Consider the following 6,347-nt stretch of genomic DNA (forward strand, 5'->3'; position numbering starts at 1 on the left):
GGAGATGGGCTCGCGGGCGCCCCTCCTGGGCCTCCCGGGCCGGCGGCGGCGGCGAGCTGGGAGCCGGGCGCGGCGAATGCGGCACTGACACGTGGCGGTGGCGGGGCTGGGCGGACGTTGTCCGGTCCGCGCCGGACACGTCCGTCGGTGCGGGGTGGTTTTAGGGTTTCGGGGAGAGGGAGAGATACGAATTCGGGGGGTGTCTATTTATAGGCATAAGTGGAGCTAGGAGAGTCCAAATGAGGTGCGGTTTTTGGCCACGCGATCGTGATCGAACGCTCTAGGACATGGAACAGAGTTTGGTGGGTTTTGGGCCAAATTGGAGGGGTGTTGGGCTGCAACACACACGAGGCCTTTTCGGTCCCTCGGTTAACCGTTGGAGTATCAAATGAAGTCCAATTGATACGGAACTTGACAGGCGGTCTACCGGTAGTAAACCAAGGCCGCTTGGCAAATCTCGGTCCAATCCGGAAATGTTTAATCCCCAACACACGAAAGAAGGCTAGAATTAACCACCGGAGGAGAACGAAGCGCCGGAATGCAAAACGGACAACAGGGAAAATGCTCGGATGCATGAGACGAACACGTATGCAAATGCAATGCACATGATGACATGATATGAGATGCATGACAACGAAAACAACACACGGAGACAAAGACCCGAACCCGAGAAATAAATATAACTTAACGCCGGAAACGATAAGAGTTGGAGTACAAATTGGGAAAGTTACATCCGGGGTGTTACAACTCCGCCAACATATTTCACTCATATTTATTTTGGCAAGGACTTGTGCAACCAACTTCGACATATTGCACTATTTCATGGAGTCATAAACCCTCTTGTTGGTAAGACAAGGGACAAGGTAACTCAATGCATTCATGGACATCATCATATGTGCAATTCACCCTATGTCTATTGATATCCTTGTATGTTCCTTGTGGGACTAACCCATGTAGGTATTGAAAGTGCAAAATTCCAAAGGATTGCTCCCAACTGTTGATGAACTACATCAACATTGAGCATCCACATCTTCACTATCTACATGAAGTCATCATCGACAAAACCCAAGGTTAGTTCATCCCTCTTTGGGGGGGAGATATCACATCTAGGGGGATCTGTGCTCTAAAAATTGAGCTAGCAACTCTAATGGTGTGAAGACATTAATGCTTTATGTAAAAGTGGTGACCCCACTTGTGCTTAAACGATGAGTATGACCTATGATCAAATGTTCTCATTTGACTCCTAAGTCAATATACTCATATATAGATGACCTAGTCATCACCAATTGCTTGAGGGATGCTGGAATTGGTTGTGCATGTTTGATACATATTTCATTTGCTATCTTATTGTGTGAGCATGTTGGTATGCATGTTTTCTTCATTCGAGGACATCCATTTGTTGTTTTGTTTGTCTTCATTTTTCTGGCCAAGTGGATGTACAAGAATGACTAAGCACCGCCTCTAGCCATCTATGCTTTCTTGTCTCAACTGTATTCTTGCTACATCACAAAAATTGAACAAGTCATTTTCGGCCCCTCTAAGTGAGGCACACTTGGAGTCATAGATCTGAGAAGGATTGAACTCCAAAACCTTCTTTATGCATTTTGATTGGACCAATCCACTCAATCTCGGTCAAACCGATATCATTTAGATTGATCTAGTTTTCCTTCTTGGTGTCACTGAGTTGAACCATTTGGAGCCACCGATGTGCTATACTGCTTGCACTTACACATATCAGTGCCACCAAGTTGTTCCACTCGGATCCGCCGGTAGCACACGGGTATATATACCTCCATGGCCCATACGTTGAATTTTTTTTTCAAACGTCACGTCCTCGCACCCCCGTTTCTGTCATCGCCTTGGTCTTCGGATTGTCGCCCTCCTATGCGCCCTCGCCACTAGATTCCATCGTTGTCAACGGGAATCTTCCCCGCCATTGCCGCTGTAGAGGATCTCCACCAAGTTAGGATGAGATTCGACCCCCTCCATGTTCTAAATTCTGATTCAATGCACGGATGGATTGCCATTATTCTTGCCATGGATTGAAATCTTCCTTTACACTGCAAATTCCATAGATTAGTTTCAAGCAAAAAATAGGTTTAAGTTTCCATCGAATTCATCTTGGGCTGACAGATTTGAGATTTTCGGAGTCAGCGATTTGGCACACGCCATTTCACTACTACATCTCGGTGCCACCGAGTAGTACTAATCGGGGGACCGGAAGTAAAGTTTCAGTGAAACCCTAGCATATCGGAGACACCGAGCCACATTTTGGTCTGACTAAAATGGTGTGCCATGTTTCTGTTAAGTGCTTCAGTATCACCGAGATGTGCTTGCAAAGGACTATGGCACAGCTGCTAGCACAAGACCATCTATCAGCTCGAAGGAAAGAATTATTGTAAGGAAGGTCCCTTTGTCCAAGAAGGACAAGATTTCTGAGGAGGAGCCACCAAAGAAAAAGAAAGTGAGAAAATAGTCTATGAATGTGATCTTCAAACTCACTTCAATGAGGAGAGATGATATGCTTGAAAGTGAAGAGGAAGAGGAGGAACCAGTAGCTAATCCACCTCCTGCCAAGTCTCAAAAACTTATGGCAGATGCAATGAAGGCTGCTGCCACCTCCAAGTCCAAACCCAAAGCTCCAGCACCTAAGGGGAGAACAAGAAATGTCTCTGCTAGTGAGAAGAACAAGGCCCTAGTGCCTGAAGCTGGTGCTGATGATGAGCCACTAGTGCTCAGGAGGTCGAGACCCAAGATTTCTGATCATGACAACACCCATCCAGTTGCTGAGAACATGATGCTGAGGAAAGATAAAGGTCTATGACAATGGAGGTTGTATGATCCCTATGTTGTGAGAACGAGGACTGCTTGTGACTATCGTTTCCACACCAGAGAGCAATAAGACTTCTATGAAACTGTGTTGCTATATAAGAAGCCTATTGTCAGTGATATGAAATGGGTGGATTGGAAGTACATTGATGAAAATGAAGACAACTTTCCCCATGTTCATGAGAGCTTCAACCTTGCTGGTGTAGGTGCTTTTTTTGGGAAGAAGCTTACCAAGTGGAATGATGAGATGATCATGCAATTCTACTCTACTGCTCATTTCTATCCAGATGGGAGGATAGTGTGGATGACTAAGGGAAATAGGTACCAGTCAACTATCTCTAAGTGAGCTGCTCTTCCTGGTGCTCCTGAAGAAGAAGATAATGACATTTATGTATATGCAAAGCCCAAGATGGACCATAATTCCATGCAGAACATGTACAAGCCTATTCCTAAGAAAGACCATAAGACACACAAGTTTGGATCTGTGAAGCACCTGTTTCCTGGTTTGGCCACCACCAATACTTCTTGATCGCGAGCATCTTCCTTTCTTGCCAGAGTTCGAGGACAATGTAGTGGTAATGGATCCTTCTCACCCTAATTCTGCTAAGGCACATGAGAAGATTCAAGCAGATGTTGCAGCTAAAGCAACTAAGCAGGCATCTGGTCCCAATGCTCCCATTGCCAACCTCAAGATGAAGAACGGCCAAATGACTTATCTTCTAGAAGCAACCCTGAGGGTTGAGCGAAGTTTGGCCAACCTCACCAAGAACCAAGAGAGCTTAGAGCCGGTAGTCGAGGCCAAGATATATGATCTTGATGTAAAGATCATAGAGGTTCACATAATAATGACGAAGCTGAAGGATGGTGTTGACACAGCTAGAGTTGTTGCAGAGGACAGTGGAGATGACAGACTGATGATTGATAGATTCCAGACAGTGCCTAGGGCACCCAGGTCTACTATAGTGCATGTTGCTGCTTCATCAGTGCCACCACCAGTCTCTACTCCACCAACCCAGCAGACTTCGGCCGAAGCTTTCATGGATGCACTTCTCTCAACGCCATCTACGCACACCGGAGCTGCCAGCTAGAGATCGCTATCAGGAGCTGTCGAGGATCGTGCCTAGAGAGACGCATAGCTCTATACCTATTCGATTTTTCTGGTACTTGTTGCCAAAGGGAGAGAATCTATATAGATCATTAGGCTTTGAGAGAGTGTGTGTCTTTCTTTTTCTCGTTAGTTTTCTTGAGTTTTTTCTACTATTTGATTCATGCTACTTTTGATTCATTATGCTATGGTTTTGTTTGATCATATTATGATTCATGTTATGCACAATGCTTATCCTTATCATTATGCTTGTATGATCACTCACTTGTGTTTTTGGTGATATGTGCTTACTATTCCATTCATATCATTTTGTGCGCTCCACCAAGTTGTATGTGACATGGAAGAGTGACCCATGATCCTAATCGATTCTGCATTTGCATTCAAACGCAAATTGTTTAATAATGCACAAATTTAGGGGGGCTCTTGTGTAGCGACCCAACCTCAGATGGTCAAGTCTCTGTGCTTCAGTGTCATCCCTGGATCGGTAATGCTGACACACACAGTACTCAAGGATTTATAACAGAGTAGCAATCACACACTTATTACATCGAAAAGTCTCCAAAGAGAGCTTATTACAATAATATGGCTTAAGGCCATCTAATGCGATAACAGCGGAAGGCTTGGAAGATAAAGTGAGTCCATCAACTCCAACGGCATAGCTGAGCTGCACGGCAACGACCTAACGAACCTTACTCCTCGTCTGAAAAGTCTGCAACATAATACGTTGCAGCCCGAAACGGGTTAGCACATGGAATATGCTGGCAATGTAACACAGTAGAGCAGAAAGAGAATAATGCTATCACTATATGCATATATGGCTGGTGGAAAGCTCTATGGTTACAGTTTTTGCGAAAAGCCAATTTTTCTCTACAACAAAGGAATAGATTTTAATTTAACTATCATGGTAGTTGAAACATCATTGAGAAGGTTCCTCCAACTCAATCCCAATTAAAGAGATTAACAACCCAACAATATTAATTAAACATGATGAGATACATGTGATAACCCAAGTACTAGATACTAAAGAATTGTCCATAACCGGGGACACGGCTAACCATGATAGATTGTACACTCTGCAGAGGTTTGCGCACTTTTCCCCACAAGACTCGATCTCCTCCATTGGATTTCTCGCACTACAGGGTGTTCGAGAAACGGATGACCGAGACACAGTATTTCAGAAACATTAACTCTCTACTCCGGACAGACCATACCAAACCTACATCCCACTACCTGCTGATCTACCTCTTCAAGAGCTTCACGTAACTTACTCAACTATGCTAGATCCCATAATAGCTTGTGGCTGCACACGGAAGTTTCTAGCATGAATCATCTCAGTTCCCTTTGAGCCTGGGTGGCGGTCCATAGGAAGATCACACGGGTACTCTGGGATTTCCAAAAAATACAGGCAACAGTGGGTACTCCAGGTGCCTCAATCCACCCAGTTGTTTGATTAAGTTGCCACCTTAATTTGAACCATTAATTTAACAATCTCACATCTGTCACGGATATCACTCAAACCCAAACCACGTCTACGAGCATAGCATAGCATAGTATATAAGCAACACGTAGAGTAACTCCCAAGGGTTTGAATGTAACAGGGCAATAGGTTCTACCTCATCAACTACTTCCCAACCCGCAAGTTAATGACATCCTAATCATGCAATGTTTGAGGATTGGAACTAATGCATAAAAACTGGGTGATAATGGGATATGATCAAAGTGTTACTTGCCTTGCTAACGATCTGCGAAACCTAGGGACTCGTAGTAGCACGCTTCGCACTCCGGGTGTTCTATCGCAAGCAAACAATAGCATACATAAGTACAAGCTACGATGCACAAGCAAAACTCAAATAAAAGAGGTTGACCAGAAAGTTCAAATTAAGAACTTCGGTTCGCAAAAAGAATCAAATCAAACCGAGCAATGAAACTCAAACGGCGAAAGAAAGAAGCTTCGTTTACTAATCTGAAACTAGGTCAAATTTTATAGTAGGGAAAACTTGTTTGAGTTGGTTAAACAGAAAGAGGGTTTCGAGACGAAACTCCAGGCGTTTGAATCGTCTGATTCCGACTAATGAGCGAAAAGATAAACAGAAACTAAGATCGGATCAGAAATCGCGATCAGAGAAAATCGCGGATTAAATCCGATAAAAGAAAACTGACGAACAGACTAATGAACGAGTGTTCGTTAGTTGTATCTAACGGACGAAGAACCATTCGTTAAAACAAATGTTCGGACGAACGTCCGCTAACTAGAAGAACCAAGAAAAACCGGCGATCCGAAAAAAACGAATCTAGGGTTTTCAAAAAAACGAACGGTTTTAGAAAGAAAACCGGCGGCGGGGTGCGGCGGCTACCTCCGGCGGGAGATCCGGCGAGGCGGGGCAGCGGCGCTCGGCGGCGGCGGCGGCAGGCG

This window comes from Triticum dicoccoides, chromosome 7A, assembly GCF_002162155.2.
Source record: "Triticum dicoccoides isolate Atlit2015 ecotype Zavitan chromosome 7A, WEW_v2.0, whole genome shotgun sequence".
Lineage (NCBI taxonomy): Eukaryota > Viridiplantae > Streptophyta > Magnoliopsida > Poales > Poaceae > Triticum > Triticum dicoccoides.